This window comes from Heterodontus francisci, chromosome 2 (assembly GCF_036365525.1).
Source record: "Heterodontus francisci isolate sHetFra1 chromosome 2, sHetFra1.hap1, whole genome shotgun sequence".
Taxonomy (NCBI): Eukaryota; Metazoa; Chordata; class Chondrichthyes; order Heterodontiformes; family Heterodontidae; genus Heterodontus; species Heterodontus francisci.
The window spans coordinates 10,897,012-10,921,573 of record NC_090372.1 but is presented as its reverse complement, the minus strand read 5'-3'; the positions used below and the strand labels follow the sequence as shown (position 1 = coordinate 10,921,573).

Genomic DNA, 24,562 nt, shown 5'->3' with positions numbered 1-24,562 from the left:
AACAATTCTTCTGGTCACTATATGTAACCCATCATAAACGTATTTGTGAATATTTCCTCAGCGGGTGCGACAGCATCTGCAGAGAGAGAAACAGAAGAGAAACGGAGTTAATATTTCAGCTAACCTTTCATCTGATAGGTCGTTGACCTAAAATATAAACTGTTTCTCTCTCCACAGATGCTGCCTGAACTGCTGAGTATTTCCAGCATTTTCTGTTGTTTTTTCAGACTTCCAGCATCCGCAGTATTTTGCTTTTGTGAATATTTCCTGTTTGCTGTTTCACTAGAAGTATTGAATAGAGGAAATCTACATTAATACATTTACAACATTTCTGAACTTTGCAACCAGACAAATTCTTATCTAAACACTGACTGGCACGTAACAACTTTTGTCAAAAAGGAACACAACTCTATAGGGATCATTTACTCTTTAGCACATCATAGTACACAGGAAAATGTTTAAAGCTGTACAAAAACAGGAAAATTTTAGTAAAAGTCTCATTAGGAGCTGGTAGCTCTTGTCCGGAACTCTGTTTTAACCAATTGTGTATTCCATGTTTGTTATGCTTCTCTCTCATGACACTAAGTGTTCAATATTGGCAGATTTTTTGTTGCAGGAAAGGATTTTTATGAGACCAGAAAATGTAAATGACCTTATCAGCTTACATTTTTCTTAAGATCATGAAAATACTCTATTATGATCTGAAATTAAAGAGTAAGAATCAAACATTTATGTTTAAAATTGAAAGTGAACAATGTCACAATCACAAATTCTACGTGTTTGGTTGAGTTCCTGTAAATCAAAACTTAGTGCAGTTTTATGTCTGACCCAGAATAGTTTGAGAGTCTCCTTTGAATTAGGTCACATGTTTCTATGCAACAGTGGTAAATACTAATCCAGTGATTTATCAGTGTACCATAGGGTCAAGTGCACTGTTGACCAAGTGCAAAGCTTCATTGTGATGGAGTTTCGGCAACAGTTTAAAAAATTATAGGCTGCACTAGAATTATGAAAAGGATTTTTGCAGGTTGATTATTTTTCTTCTATCTCTGTTCCCTTTGCTACATGAAAGTCATCTCTCGCTAGGAGGTCAAGTAGGGGAAGGGAGTGCCACTGCACAAATCAGGCTTGGTTGTGATTCCATAGTGAGATTAATTTCTATTAGCTAGTGATCATCTGGGAACCTCCGAGTATGTATTGAGCAGCTGTAAACCACTGCCAGAAGTTGAATTCCGAGTTCTGGTAAAAATTATATAACGACTAAAGTATGGTACAAGGTCTTTTTTAGATGCTTTTAGTTTTGAAATATAAAGGTAAAATCTGTGCAAAAAGCAGTGTAAAATTTTTTTTTAAAAGTTGAGCAATTAGTCACAAGAATTCATTACATATTGTAGTAGATAGTACCCCTCACATAGAAGAAAATTTTAGAGCACTTTGCAAGGCAAAGAGGAGTGTGCACAAAGACTAAGAAGAGACTGAAGGTATGAGAAAAGTGTTATAGGTTTTAAAGGGAAAGAGGGTGGTAGCAAAGTCAAATAGCACATGCCTAAAAGATCAGCCTCAGATGGTGGATTGTTGAGAGCTTAGAGCTCCACCTGCTTCTCTTACCTTAGAAGTACAATGTCAAAAAGTTATATGCTTGTCATAACAAAGGAGGCAAGACTTAAGAGCAGTACAAACTGAGTTGGCAGTGTAGGAGTGAGATTTTATTTATTTTAGCCACTTGTGTAATGTACAAATTTGCATGTATACTGACGTAATGCCTGAAGTGTGATGGACAGAAGGTATCCCAGACACAAGACAAGTGTGTGTACGTGCAGGCATGTCAGTGTACAGGTGCTGGATTTCCAGCAACACGTTCCAGAGGTCAATGATGCTGAAGATAAGGAAAACCTCCTGATATCTAACCTAATTTTGTGCAAAACTCTATCCACACAGGCAAGGAATAGCCCTTTTATTATTTTAAATGCCTCAATCAAATCTCCTTAAACTTTACACTTTTCTGAAGTAAAAAGATATAGATCACCAAGCCGCTTGTGATAACTGGGGCATTTAAACTAGATCCAAACTAGTGTCCCTCTTCTGAACCTTTTCCAGGGCCTCCATGCTACCCACCATTTGAGGTGACCAAAACTGGATTGAGTATTCTAAGACCAAACCATGGCATTATGCTTTATATTGGAGAATAATTTATATTAAAGAACTAAATAACACAATTACTTCAAGTGGAGTTGAGGTCAAAGAGCAAACGTGATCTTATTGAATGGCAGAATAAGCTCGAGGGGCCGCATGGCCTGTTTCTATTTAATATGTTCTTAAATATGACTCTGCAAGTTAAATTAAGGGAATCCTTTAGATGTAGTATGTATGAATGTATGGAAGGCTTGTTCAAAAATTAAGACATGTAGTATAGACGGAGGTATAGCAACATGGATGGAAAATTGACTGGGAGTTTTATATATAGTTGTAGATATTTTTAAAAAACTTCTGGTATGTGTATGGTTGTTCTTCTGTTTAAGAAGGGTAGCAAGGATAATCCAGAAAATTATAGGCCGGTGAGCCTTATGTCAGTGGTAGGGAAATTATTAGAGAGGATTCTTCGGGACAGGATTTACTCCCATTTGGAAACAAACAAAATTATTAGCGAGAGACAGCATGGTTTTGTGAAAGGGAGGTCGTGTCTCACTAATTTGATCGAGTTTTTTGAGGAAGTGACAAAAATGATTGATGAAGGAAGGGCAGTGGATGTTATCTATATGGACTTCAGTAAAGCCTTTGACAAGGTCCCTCATGGCAGACTGGTACAAAAGGTGAAGTCACAAGGGATCAGAGGTGAGCTGGCAAGATGGATACAGAACTGGCTCTGTCATAGAAGACAGAGGGTAGCAGTGGAAGGGTGCTTTTCTGAATGGAGGGATGTGACTAGTGATGTTCCGCAGGGATCAGTGCTGGGACCTTTGCTCTGTGTAGTATATATAAATGATTTGGAGGAAAATGTAGCTGGTCTGATTAGTAAGTTTGTGGACGACACAAAGGTTGGTGGAGTTGCGGACAGTGATGAGGATTGTCAGAGGATACAGCAGGATATAGATCGGCTGGAGACTTGGGCGGAGAAATGGCAGATGGAGTTTAATCTGGACAAATGTGAGGTAATGCATTTTGGAAGGTCTAATGCAGGTGGGAAGTATACAGTAAATGGCAGAACCCTTAGGAGTATTGACAGGCAGAGAGATCTGGGCGTACAGGTCCACAGGTCACTGAAAGTAGCAACGCAGGTGGATAAGGTAGTCAAGAAGGCATACGGCATGCTTGCCTTCATCGGTCGGGGCATAGAGTATAAAAATTGGCAAGTCATGCTGCAGCTGTACAGAACTTTAGTTAGATCACACTTAGAATATTGCGTGCAATTCTGGTCGCCACACTACCAGAAGGACCTGGAGGCTTTGGAGAGGGTACAGAAGAGGTTTACCAGGATGTTGCCTGGTCTGTAGGGCATTAGCTATGAGGAGAGGTTGGATAAACTCGGATTGTTTTCACTGGAACGACGGAGGTGGAGGGGCGACATGATACAGGTTTACAAAGTTATGAGTGGCATGGACAGAGTGGATAGTCAGAAGCTTTTTTCCAGGGTGGAAGAGTCAGTTACTAGGGGACATAGGTTTAAGGTGCGAGGGGCAAAGTTTAGAGGGGATGTGCGAGGCAAGTTCTTTACACAGAGGGTGGTGAGTGCGTGGAACTTGCTGCCGGCGGAGGTGGTGGAAGCAGGTACGATAGCAACATTTAAGAGGCATCTTGACAAATACATGAATAGGATGGGTATAGAGGGATATGGACCCCGGAAGTGCAGAAGGTTTTAGTTTAGGCAGGCATCATGTTCGGCGCAGGCTTGGAGGGCCGAATGGCCTGTTCCTGTGCTGCACTGTTCTTTGTTCTTTGTATATGATATAGTTTAGCTAAGAGTGAGAAGGACTAACTAAGACTTCATAACGATAAAGACAGGTTAACAGAAAGGACAGGTGGATGTAATTTAATAATGATAAGGATGAGGCAATACATTTTGAAAGATGAAAACACAGAATGGAAGTATACACTTCATGGAAAGACACTAAGAGTCTGGTTGAACAGAGACCTAGGAATTCAAATACAATTGCTTGAAAGTGAAAGTACAGGTAGATAAAAGCATTTAAAAAAAAATGTCTAATGGTTTTTGTGATTTTATTTAATAGGACACAGGGTACGAGAGTAAAGAAGTAATGTGGAACTTGTATAAGACAATTAGTTAGGCCATACTTAGAGTTACAGTGTGCAATTTTGGGTACTGTGTTATTGGAAGGATATGAAAGTCATAGAGAATGTTCAACATAGGCTCAGCAGAATGGTGTCAGGAATCGGAAACCATAGTTATGAGGAGTGATTTGAAATACTTGGGATTATTTTCAAGGATCAGAGGGGGTTTAAGGAAGACAGGAGGAGAGCGGAAATGCTTTAGAGATGTCCTCAAGGCATCCCTGAAGAAATCAAACAGCCCTGTCGACTCGTGGGGGTTTGCCCGAGATGGAGAAATTGTACACCTTGAGAGACTTTGGGAACATGCAGAAGCGAAGTCGAGGTTTCGGGGTGGGGGGGAGCACAAAACCTCCAAACTATACATATACCTGACCCTTGAAGCACCACCTTTCCCTCATGTGGCAGTATCTGCAGATCACACATTGGGCTTATCAGCCATCTCAGAATCCATTGAAACGATGGAAGCAAGTCATCCTCAATCTCGAGGGAATGCCTAAGAAAAGATCATAGTGGCTCTCTTTACTCTCATGGACAAAGACGAGAGTGGTCCTAAAGGAAGAGTGCTAAATTGGGGGAAGGCCAACTATACCAAAATTCAGCAGGAGCTGGGGAATGTAGATTGGGAGCAGCTGTTTGAAGGTAAATCCATATTTGATATGTGGGAGGCTTTTAAAGAGAGGTTGATTAGCGTGCAGGAGAGACATGTTCCTGTGAAAATGAGGGATAGAAATGGCAAGATTAGGGTACCATGGATGACAGGTGAAATTGTGAGACTAGCTAAGAGGAAAAAGGAAGCATACATAAGGTCTAGGAGGCTGAAGAAAGACGAAGCTTTGAAAGAATATCGGGAATGTAGGACCAATCTGAAACGAGGAATTAAGAGGGCTAAAAGGGGTCATGAAATATTTTTAGCCAACAGGGTTAAGGAAAATCCCAAAGCCTTTTATTCATATACAAGGAGCAAGAGGGTAACTAGAGAAAGGATTGGCCCACTCAAGGACAAAGGAGGAAAGTTATGCGTGGAGTCTGAGAAAATGGGTGAGATTCTAAACGAGTACTTTGCATCGGTATTCACCGAGGAGAGGGACATGACGGATGTTGAGGTTAGGGACAGATGTTTGATTACTCTAGGTCAAGTCGGCATAAGGAGAGAGTAAGTGTTGGGTATTCTAAAAGGCATTAAGGTGGACAAGTCCCCAGGTCCGGATGGGATCTATCCCAGGTTACTGAGGGAAGCAAGAGAGGAAATAGCTGGGGCCTTAACAGATATCTTTGCAGCATCCTTAAACACGGGTGAGGTCCCGGAGGACTGGAGAATTGGTAATGTTGTCCCCTTGTTTAAGAAGGGTTGCATGGATAATCCAGGTAATTATAGGCCGGTGAGCCTGACGTCAGTGGTAGGGAAGCTGCTGGAGAAGATACTGAGGGATAGGATCTATTCCCATTTGGAAGAAAATGGGCTTATCAGTGATCGGCAATATGGTTTTGTGCAGGGAAGGTCATGTCTTACCAACTTAATAGAATTCTTTGAGGAAGTGACAAAGTTGATTGATGAGGGAAGGGCTGTAGATGTCATATACATGGACTTCAGTAAGGCGTTTGATAAGGTTCCCCATGGTAGGCTGATGGAGAAAGTGAAGTCGCATGGGGTCCAGGGTGTACTAGCTAGATGGATAAAGAACTGGCCTGGCAACAGGAGACAGAGAGTAGCAGTGGAAGGGAGTTTCTCAAAATGGAGACGTTTGACCAGTGGTGTTCCACAGGGATCCGTGCTGGGACCACTGTTGTTTGTGATATACATAAATGTTTTGGAGGAACGTATAGGTGGTCTGATTAGCAAGTTTGCAGACGACACTAAGATTGGTGGAGTAGCAGATAGTGAAGGGGACTGTCAGAGAATACAGCAGAATATGGATAGATTGGAGAGTTGGGCAGAGAAATGGCAGATGGAGTTCAATCAGGGCAAATGCGAGGTGATGCATTTTGGAAGATCCAATTCAAGAGTGAACTATACAGTAAATGGAAAAGTCCTGGGGAAAATTTATGTACAGAGAGATTTGGGTGTTCAGGTCCATTGTTCCCTGAAGATGGCAACGCAGGTCAATAGAGTGGTCAAGAAGGCATACGGCATGCTTTCCTTCATCGGACGGGGTATTGAGTACAAGGGTTGGCAGGTCATGTTACAGTTGTATAAGACTTTGGTTCGGCCACATTTGGAATACTGCGTGCAATTCTGGTCGCCACATTACCAAAAGGATGTAGATGCTTTGGAGAGGGTGCAGAGGAGGTTCACCAGGATGTTGCCTGGTCTGGAGGGCGCTAGCTATGAAGAGAGGTTGAGTAGATTAGGATTATTTTCATTAGAAAGACGGAGGTTGAGGGGGGACCTGATTGAGGTGTACAAAATCATGAGAGGTATAGACAGGGTGGATAGCAAGAAGCTTTTTCCCAGAGTGGGGGATTCAATTACTAGGGGTCACGAGTTCAAAGTGAGAGAGGAAAAGTTTAGGGGGGATATGCGTGGAAAGTTCTTTACGCAGAGGGTGGTGGGTGCCTGGAACGCGTTGCCAGCGGAGTTGGTAGACGCGGGCACGATAGCGTCTTTTAAGATGTATCTAGACAGATACATGAATGGGCAGGAAGCAAAGAGATACAGACTCTTAGACAATAGGCGACATGTTTAGATAGAGGATCTGGATCGGCGCAGGCTTGGAGGGCCGAAGGGCCTGTTCCTGTGCTGTAATTTTCTTTGTTCTTTGGCATGTTTTTGACTGAGTACAGATAGGTGAGATAATTCACCAGCTGCTGGAAATTGGACCTGTGCAAACGTGGGCAGGGAACTGGTGGAATGCAGCAGGAAATCTAGGCCGAAGTCTCTAAAAGGGACACGTACTCTGGATAATTTCTCCTATTTGGTTTGGAAAGCCTACCCAAGGTATGTGAGGCATGTGAACAATGGCAATTACTGCTATTTATAAAGAATTGGCTGTATTTTTAGACAAATGTAGATGGACTTCGAAAATATGTTGCTTTCGGTATCAAATCGAACATTTAAAACCAGGTTTTTGGGAGTCATGCTGGGTATGATGTGAATTTTCTATAACATATTTTACTTGAATTAAAAATTCTATATAGTGCAAATTAATAAGGCATAGATCAAATATGTATATTGACCCCTGTGGATCCATGTGGACTAAGTGTTGTCCGGCCATTCATTGTGGGAGGCATCTTGATCAAGCCCACTCCTGAACTCACCCAATGTACATACTTGCATCGTTCCCAGGATGAAAAATGGATAGAATTTTCCCATTCCTAGCCTTGGAGCCCAAATGTCAATTGTATCATTTTTGCCACCCAGGCTAATCATAGGCCGGAATGAAACCTGTCACTGCCTGGTCTTTGCATTCAGCTAAACACTGGTGTTGCCAAGGTTGCCATCAGTGGAACTATCGCCAAGTAAAGTATAGATTGTTACGACCAGGTGAGAAAGAGCTTTAGGGTTCCCTTTCAGCCTTCACCTGGTCTTACTGTAACAGGGTTTTATTTGAAAACACACTGTGTTTTTAGCTCCCCCTTGGTGAATCCTTGTTCACTGCTTTCCAGTTATAAGGCAAAGAAACGAGCACAAACAGGCTTTCTGAGATTTAAAGAAGAAAGGTGAAATTTTAATAAACTTAAACTTAAACTCTAATTCGGTTGACACCTACGGATACATGATGTGCCCACGCTAATATGCATATGCGATACACACATGCAAATAGAGACAGAAAAGAGCAGAAGAAAAATAAAGTGGAAAGGTTTGAGGCAATATCTGAAGAGGAGTTGTTATGGTTCTTCGAGTTCACTGTCGAGTCCTTGATTGTAGGTAGATCATGCTTTTTGTTGGGGCCTAGTATTCTTCTTAAACCTTGTTCACTGTCGGAGACTTTTCTCTCTTGGGGTTCATCTGTCTTCAGTGGGTTTTGGAGTTCAGTGAGAAAGAGATGGGAGCAGACAGGACAGGCTGTGGCGAGCCAGCCAGGAGATGTCTTTCAATCCAGGAGCATTCTGCTTTCTGTAGGCTCTCAGTTCAAAACTCTACAACAGCAAATTAGTCATGTGACTAACTGATCTGACCACGTCTGTTTGTGGATTGAATTGGCGCAAGCAATAGCTCCTTTGTCTACAAGCACTGTCTGTTAATATGCAAAAATGTCTTTCCAGCCAGGGGCCTGGCAACCCTTGTAACAGACCTTCTCTTCTTCCCAGCAACAGTTTGAAATTTAATGTCTATGTAGCGAAATTAATATTCCTAATTCTTGGCAGGTGGGGGAATGCATGACCAGATGAAGGGTTGGGGGAGGTCACTGGGTCCATCTAATTCAACCTTCCATAAAAATGCAAAGTACTCCTATTATAGTATCCAACTTTCTTCGAAATGATTCAAGAGTTTTCACCTCAACTGTCTTCCTACTTGGAGGACCATCCCAATACTAATCACTGTTTGCAAGTCACTTCCTGACTTCAGTCCAGAACTTGCCTTTTACTAATTTGTACTTCTGACATCTTGTCATGGCTTAATTGAAAATTGTTCTCCATGTTGACCTTTACTGTTCTTTTTAGTAACTTGTGTACCTTGAAATGTTCCCCTCTCATCTGATTCCTTAGAAGGTTGCAGAATACATGGGGTAGAAATTCAGGCACATGGTGGGGAGGCAAGGTCAGATCCCTGTGCCTAAATATTGAGTCCTGAGGTGCCCCCAATATTTGACTTTGAAGCCTCATTAACATCAAGCTGGTACAGCGCCAAAAGCCAGCGAGTGTAATGAAGTTCAAACTGCTGCCAATGTTGCTGCAGCCATTGGGTAAGTGAGAGATGAGGATCAGGAGATCAGAGGCTGGGGAGATGGGAACAGCAGCCTGTGTTCTTTAAATGTGGCATCAGGAGACTACACATTCAGGTAAAACTGACCTTTTTGATAATAGGCGGCCCCAAAGAACAAACAAAGAACAGTACAGCACAGGAACAGGCCATTCGGCCCTCCAAGCCTGCGCTGATCTTGATGCCTGCCTAAACTAACACCTTCTGCACTTCCGGGGCCCATATCCCTCTATTCCCTTCCTATTCATATATTTGTCAAGATGTCTCTTAAACGTCGCTATCGTATCTGCTTCCACCACCTCACCTGGCAGCAAGTTCCACGCACTCACCACCCTCTGTGTAAAAAATTTGCCTCGCACATCCCCTCTAAACGTTGCCCCTCGCAACTTAAACCTATGTCCCCGAGAAACTGACTCTTCCACCCTGGGAAAAAGCTTCTGACTATCCACTCTGTCCATGCCGCTCATAACTTTGTAAACCTCTATCATGTCGCCCCTCCACCTCCGTCGTTCAAGTGAAAACAATCCGAGTTTTTCCAACCTCTCCTCATAGCTAATGCCCTCCAGACCAGGCAACATCCTGGTAAACCTCTTCTGTACCCTCTCCAAAGCCTCCACGTCCTTCTGGTAGTGTGGTGACTAGAATTGCATGCAATATTCTAAGTGTGGCCTAACTAAGGTTCTGTACAGCTGCAACAGGACTTGCCAATTTTTATACTCTATGCCCCGACCGATGAAGGCAAGCATGCCGTATGCCTTCTTGACTACCTTATCCACCTGCGTTGCCACTTTCAGTGACCTGTGGACCTGTACGCCCAGATCTCTCTGCCTGTCAATACTCCTAAGGGTTCTGCCATTTACTGTATACTTCCCACCTGCATTAGACCTTCCAAAATGCATTACCTCACATTTGTCCAGATTAAACTCCATCTGCCATTTCTCCGCCCAAGTCTCCAGCCGATCTATATCCTGCTGTATCCTCTGACAATCCTCATCACTGTCCGCAACTCCACCAACCTTTGTGTCGTCCACAAACTTACTAATCAGACCAGCTACATTTTCCTCCAAATCATTTATATATACTACACAGAGCAACGGTCCCAGCACTGATCCCTGCGGAGCATCACTAGTCACATCCCTCCATTCAGAAAAGCACCCTTCCACTGCTACCCTCTGTCTTCTATGACAGAGCCAGTTCTGTATCCATCTTGCCAGCTCACCTCTGATCCCTTGTGACTTCACCTTTTGTACCAGTCTGCCATGAGGGACCTTGTCAAAGGCTTTACTGAAGTCCATATAGATAACATCCACTGCCCTTCCTTCATCAATCATTTTTGTCACTTCCTCAAAAAACACGATCAAATTAGTGAGACACGACCTCCCTTTCACAAAACCATGCTGTCTCTCGCTAATAATTTTGTTTGTTTCCAAATGGGAGTAAATCCTGTCCCGAAGAATCCTCTCTAATAATTTCCCTACCACTGACATAAGGCTCACCGGCCTATAATTTTCTGGATTATCCTTGCTACCCTTCTTAAACAGAAGAACAACCATACACATACCAGAAGTTTTTTAAAAATATCTACAACTATATATAAAACTCCCAGTCAATTTTCCATCCATGTTGCTATACCTCCGTCTATACTACATGTCTTAATTTTTGAACAAGCCTTCCATACATTCATACATACTACATCTAAAGGATTCCCTTAATTTAACTTGCAGAGTCATATTTAAGAACATATTAAATAGAAACAGGCCATGCGGCCCCTCGAGCTTATTCTGCCATTCAATAAGATCACGTTTGCTTTTTGACCTCAACTCCTTCACAAAACCATGCTGTCTCTCGCTAATAAGTTTGTTTGTTTCCAAATGGGAGTAAATCCTGTCCCGAAGAATCCTCTCTAATAATTTCCCTGCCACTGACGTAAGGCTCACCGGCCTATAATTTCCTGGATTATCCTTGCCACCCTTCTTAAACAAAGGAACAACAGTGGCTATTCTCCAGTCCTCTGGGACCTCACCTGTAGCCAATGAGGATGCAAAGATTTCTGTCAAGGCCCCAGCAATTTCTTCCCTTGCCTCCCTCAGTATTCTAGGGTAGATCCCATCAGGCCCTGGGGACTTATCTACCTTAATGCTTTGCAAGACACCCAACACCACCTCCTTTTTGATAATGAGAGGACTGAGACTATCTGCACTCCCTTCCCTAGGCTTATCATCCACCAAGTCCTTCTCTTTGGTGAATACTGATGCAAAGTACTCATTTAGCACCTCGCCCATTTCCTCTGGCTCCACACATAGATTCCCATCTCTGTCCTTGAGTGGGCCAACCCTTTCTCTGGTTACCCTTTTGCTCTTTATATATGTATAAAAAGCCTTGGGATTTTCCTTAATCCTGTTTGCCAATGATTTTTCATGACCCCTTTTAGCCCTCCTAACTCCTTGCTTAAGTTCCTTCCTACTATCTTTGTATTCCTCAAGTGCTTCATCTGTTGCTAGCCTTCCAGCCCTTACAAATGCTTCCTTTTTCTTTTTGACTAGGCTCACAATATCCCGTGTTATCCAAGGTTCCCGAAACTTGCCAAACTTGTCTTTCTTCCTCACAGGAACATGCTGGTCCTGGATTCTAATCAGCTGACGTTTGAAAGACTCCCACATGTCAGATGTTGATTTACCCTCAAACAGCCGCCCCCAATCTAAACTCTTCAGTTCCTGCCTAATATTGTTATAATTAGCCTTCCCCCAATTTAGCACCTTCACCCGAGGACTACTCTTATCCTTATCCACAAGTACCTTAAAACTTATGGAATTATGGTCACTGCTCCCGAAATGCTCCCCCACTGAAACTTCGACCACCTGGCCAGGCCCATTCCCCAATACCAGGTCCAGAATGGCCCCATCCCTAGTTGGACTATCTACATACTGTTTCAAGAAGCCCTCCTGGATGCTCCTCACAAATTCTGCCCCATCCAAGCCTCTAGCACTAAGTGAGTCCCCGTCAATATTGAGGAAGTTAAAATCACCCACCACCACAACCCTGTTACCTTTACATCTTTCCAAAATCTGTCTACATATCTGCTCCTCTACCTCCCGCTGGCTGTTGGGAGGCCTGTAGTAAACCCCCAACATCGTGACTGCACCCTTCCTATTCCTGAGCTCCACCCATATTGCCTCGCTGCATGACCCCTCTGAGGTGTCCTCCCGCAGTACAGCTGTGATATTCTCCTTAACCAGTAATGCAACTCCCCCACCCCTTTTACATCCCCCTCTATCCCGCCTGAAGCTTCTAAATCCTGGAACATTTAGCTGCCAATCCTGCCCTTCCAAGTCAACCAAGTCTCTGTAATAGCAACAACATCATATTTCCAAGTACTAATCCAAGCTCTTAAGTTCATCTGCCTTACCTGTTATACTTCTCGCATTGAAACAAATGCACTTCAGACCACCAGTCCCGCTGTGCTCAGCAACATCTCCTTGCCTGCTCTTCCTCTTAGTCCTACTGGCCTTATTAACTATGTCCTCCTCATTTATTTCACTGGCTGTCCTACTGCTCTGGTTCCCACCTCCCTGCCACACTAGTTTAAACCCTCCCGAGTGACGCTAGCAAACCTTGCAGCCAGGATATTAGTGCCCTTCCAGTTTAGATGCAACCCGTCCTTCTTGTACAGGTCCCATCTGTCCCTGAAGAGAGCCCAATGGTCCAGATATCTGAAACCCTCCCTTCTACACCAGCTGTTCAGCCACGTGTTTAGCTGCACTATCTTCCTATTTCTAGCCTCACTGGCACGTGGCACAGGGAGTAATCCAGAGATTACAACCCTCGAGGTCCTGTTTTTTAACTTACTACCTAACTCCCTAAACTCCTCCTGCAGGACCTCATCACTCTTCCTGCCTATGTCATTGATACCGATGTGTACCACAACCTCTGGCTGTTCATCCTCCCCCTTCAGAATGCCCCCTGTCCATTCAGAGACCCAAGGTTTATTGAGTGCAGATGGCATTGGCTGCCTCAGCGCAAATCACTTTTGCAGTGAGAACCTCAAATAGGTGTGAGATCCCTTATATGCATATGCAAAGGTGCTAACACCTGTGTTAGGTGTGGGCATTGTATGATACATTTTTCTTTTCCCATTATGGCTGCTGTCAGCGCACCACTGGCCAGAAATATGTGTGCGCTTCCTGCCTGCCATATTGGTGACTTAGTAGGGCATTTAGCACCCAATGACAGACGTTGCATGGCCAGATTTTTAGGCCCAGTCTGTTTAACCTTTCTTCAAAACTCAGTCCTCTGACATTTGGCATCAGGTATACCAAAAATGTAAAGGCTAATTTACAGAAGCACTTTTGAACTTGATGAACTTCCCTTCTTGACTGTTAAAACATGAGAAATTAGTTCAGGAACACTGTATTGTGTTTGCATTCAGTTATGTGTGCAATGTGTTGTGTATTGCCAACTCTTACATTACTTTATAATGTTGAGAAGACAGCTGTGCTTCCAATCAGTGTCTGAATTTGCCATTTGGCATTTTTGCTTATATTATTTGAATTTCCTTGGAGCTGACTTCCAGTAAATTTACTGAATGTACTGTCATCCTCATATATCTATGCCCACCTTTCCTGCAATTGTTTGAATCTGTCTATTCAGGTTTCCCTATGCCATTCTTTGTGATGTGCTATATTCTTCTTCTTCAATGACTGTGTAGCCTTAACATAGTCGACTGCATCACCCTCCATCAGTGTCTCTCCACCACTATGAGCTGTGGGACTGCCTTAACTTCGTTCAACTCTTGCCCATCTGACTGTAGCCAAAGCATTTTAACTAGAATACAGATCACAGCGAGTATATAAATTCTTCCCCCTCCCCCGCCCCCCAATCTGATATCAGTCTATAAACTCTTATTTGTTGTATCAGTTTGCAGGCCGCTTCATTACATCCAAAAATTGAAATGCAAGTATGAAGATGCTGCAAAGACACAAGATTAAACAGTAATTTATCCAGTTTGCAGTTGATTCTCGAATACAAACAGAATGTTGTTTAGCTCTAATTATATGTAATATTTTTGACAACCACAATACAATGACAATGTGCATTTATATAGTGCCTTTAATGTAGAAAATTATCCCATGGTGCTTCATGGAAGCATAATTAGACAAAAATTAACACCAAACCAAAGAAGGGGATATTAGGAAGGATGAGTAAAAGCTTTGTCAAAGAGGGGGGTCTTAAAGGAGGGGAAAGAGGTGAAGAGGTGCAGAGATATATAGGGAAGGAAAAGAGGTCAGTAAATTCAGAAGCCAATGTAGGTCAGCAAGCACAGGGCTGATGGGTTGGGGTACCTGGTTAACCTGAGGCAATGGGCAGGGAGGAAAGTGGAAATGATGGCAAAGGGGAGGGGGAAAAGACAATCGCTTTGATCCTCCCATTGTTTAACTGAAGGAAATATGCAGCTCATCCAAAACTAGAGATGGCCAAGCACCATACTTGCAAAACCTGGCACAAAGGAACAGCATGTAGATGAGGAAGGCTTTGGGTGTGGTTGGTGTGTAGCAAGATCTTTTGGGGACTCCAGATATATTGATGCAGGACCAGGAAGAGAAGCCATTGTTCCATATGCTTTGGCTACAGTCAGATGGGCAAGAGTTGAACCAAGTTCGGCAGTCCCACAGCTTATACAGTGGTGGAGAGACACGGATGGGGGGTGATGCACTTGACCCTGTTAAGGCTACACAGTCATTGAAGAAGAATAATATAGCACATCACAGAGGATGTCATAGGGAAACCTGTTTAGACAGATTCAAACAATTGCAGGAAAGGTGGGGGCAGATATATGAGGATGACAGTACATTCAAGGATGTCGATGACTAAAGGGAGAATGGAGATGGGGTGATGGTTTCTAAAGACAATTGGGATTGATTTTAAGAAGGGAGTGGTGATGTTGGTTTTCAAATGGGGGGAGTCCAGTACCGGAGAGGGAACCATGTACTATATCAGCTGGCATGGGAGGCTAGAAGGGTGGTCAGCAGTTTAATGGCAATTGGATCATGGGAGCAGGAGATGGTCTCATGGATGCGATGAACTGAGAGGGAATGAGAGGAGATGGGAGAAAAACTAGAGGGAGACGCAGTTCAAGATGAAGGTTTGGAGTGCCCAGGGGAGGTTTGGTTTGGTGGGGTTTGGGGGTGGGGAGAGGTATCTGAATGAATAGTCTCAACCTGAGTGACAAAGAAGCCTATGAGCTCATCACGGTTGTTGGAGGTGAGAGTGAAGGGGAGAGGCGTTTAAGGTAGTGGAGAAAAACATGGTTTTACTGCTGCTCTCCAGAATGATTTGAGAGAATGATTCTATAAATTAGGGGCGGCGCAGTGGTTAGCACCGCAGCCTCACAGCTCCAGCGACCCGGGTTCGATTCTGGGTACTGCCTGTGCGAAGTTTGCAAGTTCTCCCTGTGACCGCATGGGTTTTCACCGGATGCTCCGGTTTCCTCCCACAGCCAAAGACTTGCAGGTTGATAGGTAAATTGGCCATTGTAAATTGCCCCTAGTGTAGGTAGGTGGTAGGAGAATTGAGGGAAGGTGGGGATGTGATAGGAATATGGGATTAATGTAGGATTAGTATAAATGGGTGGTTGATGGTCAGCACTGTCTCGGTGGGCCGAAGGACCTGTTTCAGTGCTGTATCTCTAAATAAAAATAAATAAGTAGTGTGTGATTTTAGCAGATTAGAGTGAATCTCAATAGTACTTGACATGGTCCAGACACTGGATGGCTAAACCAGTTGTGCCCCAGGTACTCTCAAATCTGCGCCCTAAAGACTTGAAGCAAAAATAGGAGCTATTCTGGGGGAACCAATGGGACTGAAGAGAGAACTTATTTTACTGGGTGTAGTGGCATTAAAGCTCGAAAGGAAGGAGTGGTTGAGAAAACTAAAAAAACGCAGAAGTATTGTGGTGAATGGAACGCCAAAGGTTCAACAGTTGAGAGTTTGAAAGTGCAATTGTAAATAAAGTGGTGGAGAGTTTTTTCCATGGACTGTGCAGAAGGAAGTCGGGTGTGAAGGAGGTAGGAGCGCATGGATGGTGAAGGCTACAAAGAAGAAGTGGTGTGAGATGGCCTTGCATGGGATAGAGAGCATGATACTAGAGAGAGGAAGAGAGATGAGGTTAATGGGCTGGGACTGATAAAGTAGGAGAGTTTATATGGTGCAAGAGGTTTAGGGAGGACAGGAGGTCAGTAAATTCAAAAGAGAAAGAGCAGTAGGAGCCAAGATGAAGATTGAAATCATTGAGAATAAGGAGTCGCTGGTTGCAGAGATTGAGAGGGGGAAGATATCTCAGTGAGAAACATGGGATGGGGCTTGAGGGGTGGTTGACAACAATAGAGTGGTGAAAGAGGTGGAACAAGGTAATGTGACAGAAGTATGGGGGAAGAAACCCAAGTTGTGATGTGATAAGGCAACATCACTACTGCAGCAGTTTGAGCAAGGCTGGTGGTGGAATGCAGGGAGGGGAAGTGTCACTTATGAGCCAAGTCTTGGTTAAAGCTCAAGATGCCAATGCAATCACCCGCAATCCATTCAGTCATGGATTTCAAGAGCTTTATTCACAAGTGAATGAACATTTAGGAGGAAATTGGGAAGAGAAGCGGTGATTAATCCACCAGCAGAATGCAAAGGAGTAGCACTGGATGAGTTGAGCAGGATGGGAAAGAGATTAATAGGATGAACCCCCTAATGGGTACGCTTGGCAAGAAGTTTATCAAAAGAGGTGGATGACAAACTTGGTAACAAGGCTGTGAGGGGCATTGATAGACTCATCAGAGAATGCCATTGAGGCCTAGAGAGAAGTTGATAGCGTATCCAAGGGGATTCAAGTTTGCAATGACGTCAGGAGGTTTGGAAGGCATAAGAGGGGTAATGATAGGTTAAGGCAGAGATTAGGGTGCTCAGCAAGGGAAGATGACCAGAGAGAAGTACCCAAGAGAGGCCAAGAGAAAAAAATAAAGAGGCAGAAGTAATGGGTTTAGGTTGAAGTGGCAGCCTAAATGTGCACGTGAATGGGCACAGAGGGAATTTAATTGCATTGCATGGCAGAATTTAGAAGAGACATGTCCTGCCCCAGCCTGCCACCCTGCCCTTACTCTAGATAATTTTTGTCAGATGGATCCAAAATTGTTACACTCAGTGTACTCGGTGCCAACATGTTTCAATAAAATTTTACAATATCTAACAAACATGAACATAACTGTTCTGACTATCCATGATGGTACCTCTACAGTCAACAACACTGTGTATAGTAATGTGACGTATCTTAAATACATTTTCCTAAGAAGTAGCAATAACATTTTGGAAGGGAATTTCAAAGCAGAAGTGCAAGTTCCAACACTATCAGGTCATGTGAAGTCCATTACCTTGTCAAAGGAAAACACCAGGAAAATAAATACCTTAAAGGTAAGAAAATATGATTTGTATCTATTTAAATACAATTTGTGGATGTGGTAAGGTGATACAGGATGTTGGAGCACGAACACAAGTGGTGGGAGATGGGTTGATGTCCATAATAGCTTGTCCTGTTACGTTGGGCATATTGCTCTGCATGCCAAGTGGAAGAGAGTTATTATTGGGCCACTGTAGCACTTTGTCTCATGGCTAAATCACAGTTACATTTCTGGAGACCTAGGGCAGTTTCACTGCCCTCACAGCTGCAGTCAGTCCTGGTCTAAGGAGAGCATGAGGTTGGGCGTTAGAAAATAACATCAATTAGAGGCATTTAATATATCACGGTGGCTGACGTTTTCATCAAATAAGATCACAAACTACCATGCAATCTTGCTTCCAAGGGCAACCCTGTCATGCCACGTCTTTTCAGGGAACTATTATATTTGTTGCATGCCATAGGTGGCAGACACACAATATTCATGCTAATGGCAGTGCAGCATAAAGGAGGTAAATGTCACACCTCCAATGGCAACTTTTCATTGGTCTCATGAATGACTCTTTCCTTGAAATGAGAGCAGATTTTAGAGGTAAATAAGATGCTAAATGGAATAGAATTGGTAAATATGGAGACGATTGCAAGTTAAACTGAGTGCACGGGATTATAGGAGCAAAATAGAAAGAAGACTTGATGCCAAGAATCATGTTCATTATGTGGAACATAGGTACATAGGAGCAGGAGAAGGCAATTCAGCCCATCGAGCCTGCCCCACCATTCAATACGATCATGGCTGATCATCCACTTCAATGCCTTTTCCCTACACTATCCTCATATCCCCTTACGTCATTTGTATTTAGAAATCTGTCAATCTCTGCTTTAAACATACTCAATGACTGAGCATCCACAGCCCTCTGGGGTAGAGAATTCCAAAGTTTCATAACCCTCTGAGTAAAGAAATTTCTTCTCATCTTGGTCCAAAGTGGCTTCCCCCTTATTTTGAAATTGTGTCCCCTGGTTCTAGACTCCCCAACCAGGGGAAACATCTTAGCTGCATCTACGCTGTCAACCCCTTTAAGTATTTTGTAGGTTTCAATGAGATCACCTCTCATTCTTCGAAACGCTAGAGAATACAAGCCTAGTTTCCCCAATCTCCCTTCATAGGATAGTCGCGCCATCCAGAGCACAAGTCTGGGGAACCTCCGTTGCACTCCCTCTATGGCAAGAATCCCCTTCCTAAGATAAGGGGACGAAGGAAGGACAAATCTCTGGAATAATTTGAGAGTTACCTGGTGTGGTGAGATATTGATTAGTCTAAGGAAGGAGTTAGATAGGCTGAATGGCCTCCATTATCTGTGTTTTGCTTTGTGATCTTTCTGTTGTTCCTCAACAAGTCTAGTAACAAGTGCAATAGAAATGGTCAGGAGTACTCAAAGCTCAAAGGCTACTCTCTTGGAGCCTCAGCAGCAATATAAAACAGTCTTTTGAGAAAGCAAACTGAAACTGCCATGTCTGGCATCCAGATTAATAGGAGCTTTAAAGAAATGATTTTAGTGCAGAAAATTACAATGAGTCTTCTGTATGAACAAATGCAGCTAATCAAATAATGAGTAGACAGTGTGGTGCCAGTACTGCTCTGTTTCTACTTCTGTGTATCTTTGATTCATAATATGAAAGTAATGGGTGATGTCAAAGAAACACTTGTTACTAAAAAAAAACACAGGCTATTCAGACTGTTCTAGTGATAATAGTGGTCTACCCAAGTCATTGGATGAGATATGGTCTATCCCTGGTACAGAAAATAGCCTTGACAGACTGAGTGCCCTGTTGCCAAGAATTTTTGTGTGTTTAAATGAGATTGAAGAAGTTTGGGGAAGAATGAGGGAATTTGTAACACCAATGAGAATCAGCTTTAGTATGGGGCTTGCATACTTAATGCTAAGAATAGCATGTTCAAATATTTGATTTTAAGTTTTTACTAATACTTTGCACTTATTCTTTCAGTTACTGAAGAATTTTAGAAAAATCATACAGTGCAATGCCAAATGTTACTAAAGACAGACGTTTCTCCATCCTCAAAGCTATAACATAGGAAGGAGGCTATTCGGCCTATTAAATCTACTTGACTATTTTTATTAACAGTGCAGCTCAGAGGGGGTAATTTTCACCTTCGGCGGGGTACTGAATTGGCAGGATGGATCATTTATCTGTTACAGAACTCCTCTTGAGTTTCATTCCATTGATTTCAGTAAGATTCAAATTAGATGAGTTCATAATGGGTGGGGAATGCACTCTGCCAGTTTACTGCCTAACTGATGAAAGTGAAAACGACGTCCAGAATTTTTCTTAATACAGTTTCCTGACCTTTCTCCATATCCTAGAAGATACTTCATCTAGAATTTCCTTGAAATGGAAAAAAAAGTGTGGCCACCAATAACCCACAGAGATTTACTTGCAGATTTCCTGGTTCTGCACATTGATGTAAAGAACTTGTAAGACGGGTGCAAGCAGCTTGAACTGCCTGTAATCTTCTGAGGACTGATGAGTTGTCATGTGGTTGGGTCATGTGGTTTGAAGGACTGTCCCTTTATTTGAGGAGGAGGTAAGGCTGTGGAGTCAAAGGTAGACCTTGTGTCACAGAAGCGAAGGCTTCAGTGATGACATGTCATGATGCTTCTTGCAGTAAATACTGCTTTGCACTATTCCTGTGGTCCTGTTCCTCCTCCATGATAATGGCATGCAAGAGTATACTCATGGCAAGTGCCATGACTTCTGATGAAGAGTTATATCTGACTCGAAATGTCAACTCTGTTTCTCTCTGCACAGATGCTGTCAGATCAGCTGAGTATTTCCAGCACTTCCTGTTTTTATTTCAGATTTTCAGCATCCGCAGTATTTTGCTTTTATTTTACTTGAGAAACCTTGACTGGATAAAGGGGTGAGGGTCCACAAATCTGCCAGTGGTCCGAAGCAGTCAGAAGCAAGTGCAGATGTCCAAGCAGAAAAGTAAAACACCACTTTAAGAAGCACTTCCCAGCTGCAGAAATCTGTATTTGGAAATCTCCTGACTCTTCTGTGTCACAAGCTCTGCAGTTTTGTCTGTATCTGCTGATCTCAGTGGCTGCTATGTTTCATATAACCCAGTCCAAGTTACCCAGAGTGCAGTCAGTGTAAACCCAGGAACCTCGGAGCTGCTATGCTACTGGCTCTCACTTTGACATGTGCAAGTAAGACCAGCTCCGATTTGGCGAGCAGAAGGCTCAACCAGAAAATTTGGAGGAAGTGGTTTAAAGGTGGAAAAAGGCCAGAAATGGATTCCATCATATTCCCGTGTTATAAAATTTTCCTGTTCCATTTCTGTTCACTAAGTATGACCAAAAACAGCAAAGAAATCCACCCCTTTTTTCTAATATTTTTAAGATCAGGTTCGATGGATTTTTGTATGGTCAGGGTATCAAGAGATATGGAGCAAAGGCTATAGAGAATACAAAGTAACTCCTGACAATGCAGCGGCCCACTGACGTCATCAGTGCGCTCCAAGCAGCGCACATGCGCAAACGGTCTCCTGCGCTCTGAGATGCTGCACATGCGCAGCCTACGTCTTGCCAGGACTAACTGGCGCATGCACAGGAAAACGCTCTCTCCCCGCACCCCCCAACCCAGCCTCTCACTTCAGGCCGCTCTCTGCCCGCTTCTCCCCCGCCCCCGGCCGCTCACCTCTCGCTTTCCTTCACCCCACCCCGCCACTGCGCTCTCCGGCTGCTCGCTTCCCGCTTACCCACCCCCATCCCTCTAAACACTAGCTCTAGACCATGGGCCGCACCACTTCCCTCCTCTCAGCCACTTGCTCCAAACTTCGATGGGTCCCCACCGCACCACTCAGAGAAGCAAGGCGGGCCGCGAGGGGTAATGGGGCGATGTAGGAGCGAGTGGCCAACAGGAGGGAAGCGGCGCAGCCCGCGGCCCAGAGATAGTATCTGGAGGGATGGGGGTGGGGGAAGCGGGAAGCAAGCAGTCTGAGAATGGGATGGGGCAGGGGGGAAGGGAGCTAGCAGCTGGAGAGCGGGATGGGGAGGGGGGAAGCATGGAGTTAGCAGACAGAGAGCAGGATGGGGGTGGTGTGGGGGAAGTGGGGAGTGAGCAGCCGGAGAGCGGCATGGCACTGAAACCTCACAGAATTATGGAGGGTGTGCAGCAGTGTCAGAGGCGCTGTCTTTCTGATGAGACTCTAAACAACGTAACGTTATCCAAGTATCACACATGTTCATTGTGTGCTGTCATGGGTTGAAGTTGTTTTTCTGTGATAAAGTGAGCAGTGCCATCTTTAATCCTGGCAGCTGCCTGAACGTCGCAGATAGTGACGTTTCAGTGGAACAGGCTGCATTTGTCTATGTGCTACTACAGCGCCACATAGTGGTTGCGTTGTCAACAAACGCAGCCTCGAGAATATAGAGTTGAGCTACAATCAACCATGATCGAATGGAATGGTGGAACAGGCTCAAGGGGCTGTATAGCCTACTCGTATTCCTGTGTTTCCTGTATTCCCATGAGCCTTGTGGATATGTAATCCTTCCAGCTTCTGTGTAACATTCTTTATGAAATTCTGTATCTGTATGGATTATTAGCCCCATTTAACAGAGATGAGAATCTTAATTTATGCAGCGAGTTGTGATGGAAGCAAATTCAATAACAACTTTCAAAAGGGAATTGGATGAATAATTGAATGTGGAAAATTTGCAAGGCTATAATGAAAGGGAAGGGAAATGAGACTAATTGGAAAGCTCTTTCATGGAGCTGGCATAGGCACAATGGACCGAATGGTTTCCAAAGCTAAATCATTCTAATCAATCTGCCTTTAAACACATCATTGACTTTGTATCTGTGGCCTACTGGACCAGTGAAATTCACATTTTTGCAAACCTTTGAATTAAGAATTTTTTATCTGGACTCACTTTCAACCAGCTTAGCTCAAATTCTAAGATTGTAATTTCTTGTTGTGAGTTCTCAAATTATCACATCAATTCCTCCTTATTTTAAACACCTCAATCAGATCCTTCTCATCTCCAAGGAATGTAACTGATATTTACTCAGATTCTCATCAGTTCCTTCCTTTCAGGAATCATTCTGATGAGTCGCTTTTTAAAAAATTTATTCATTCATGGGATGTGGGTGTCGCTGGTGAGGCCAGCATTTATTGCCCATCCCTAATTGCCCGAGAAGGTGGTGGTGAGCTGCCTTCTTGAACCGCTGCAGTCCATGTGGGGTAGGTATACCCACAGTGCTGTTAGGAATGGAGTTCCAGGATTTTGACCCAGCGACAGTGAAGAGACGGCGATATAGTTCCAAGTCAGGACGGTGTGTGGCTTGGAGGGGAACTTGCAGGTGGTGGTGTTCCCATGCATCTGCTGCTCTTGTCCTTCTAGATGTTAGAGGTCGCGGGTTTGGAAGGTGCTGCAATGCATCTGGTATATGATATACACTGCTGCCACTGTGCGTTGGTTGTGGAGGGAGTGAATGTTTGTGGATGGGGTGCCAATCAAGCGGGCTGCTTTGTCCTGGATTGTGTCAAGCTTCTTGAGCGTTGTTGGAGCTGCACCCATCCAGGCAAGGGGAGAGTATTCCATCACACTCCTGACTTGTGCCTTGTAGATGGTGGACAGTCATTGGGGAGCCAGGAGGTGAGTTCGTTGCTGTAGGATTCCTAGCCTCTGACCTGCTGTTGTAGCCACGGTATTTATATGGCTACTCCAGTTCAGTTTCTGGTCAATGGTAATCCCCAAGATGTTGATAGTGGGGATTCAGCGATGGTAATGCCATTGAACGTCAAGGGGAGATGCTTAGATTCTCTCTTGTTGGAGATGGTCATTGCCTGGCACTTGTGTGGCACGAATGTTACTTGTCACTTATCAGCTCAAGCCTGAATATTGCCCAGGTCTTGTTGCATTTCTACACAAACTGCTTCAGTATCTGAGGAGTCGCGAATGGTGCTGATCATTTTGCAATCATCAGTGAACATCCCCACTTCTGACCTGCATCAAAAAGGAAGGTATCCAAATAGCTGCAATGAATTTGTCTTAAAAATTGATTTCAGTTCACTGTAGCTGAAAAAGAGCCTCTCTTTATCTGTGATGGGGAAAGAAAAGCCAGTATATGGAAGATCCATCCACGATTCAATAACAGGCCTTTGGTGCTTTTGCCTGTAAGCAGAAACTAATTAGGGTGGGATGTGGTTGGGCATTTCTCCCTGAAATACATGTCCGCAGACTGCGGGAAATAAGCAAGCTGATTACTGGTTGACCCATTTGAGAAGAACCTTGAGAACACCAACTTGCATGTATATAGTGCCTTTAATGTAGAAAGAAATCAGAAATAAATGCATGATGATCAAAAGAAGGAGATATTGGAGAAGGTGAACAAAAACTTGGTTGAAGAGTTGGGTTTTAAGGAAGATCTGCAAGGAGTTGAAGAATTAGAGATGTTTGGGAAAGGAATACCAGAGAGTGGGTCACATGCAGGTAAAGGCACGGCTACCACTGTTGGGGTGAAAGGAGGAGGTGATGCACTATGGCCAGAGTCTGGTGAGCGGTGAGTTCTGGTGGGAGTGGGAGGATTTTATTGGGCTTGAGGAGATTACACAAATAGGGAGGGGCAAGGCTATAAAGGGATTTAAACATGAGGATGAGCATTTTAAATCTGAAATATTTGGGGACCAAGAGCAAGGACAGGTATCCACATCCAGAAGTTCATCTGCAATGATGAATTCATTTACTTGATCAACACTCCATTTACCACCTTATGCAATCACTGTCTCCATCACCAGAACAACATGGTCTATGTGTATTAGCCACAAGATGCACTGCAGTAACTCACCAAGGCTCTTCGACAGCACCTCCCAAAACCATGACCTCTACTACCTGGAAGGACAAAGCCAGCAGGCACATGGGAACGCCACCATCTGCAAGTTCCCCTCCAAGTCGCATTCC

At 43.7% G+C, this 24,562-nt stretch overlaps 1 protein-coding gene across 9 annotated transcripts in view; it reads left to right on the top strand.

Moving 5' to 3' along the window:
• Positions 1-24,562, top strand: part of ulk4 (unc-51 like kinase 4) — a 448,354-nt gene that overhangs the window by 259,706 nt on the left and 164,086 nt on the right. The gene's annotated exons all lie outside the window — the stretch shown is intronic.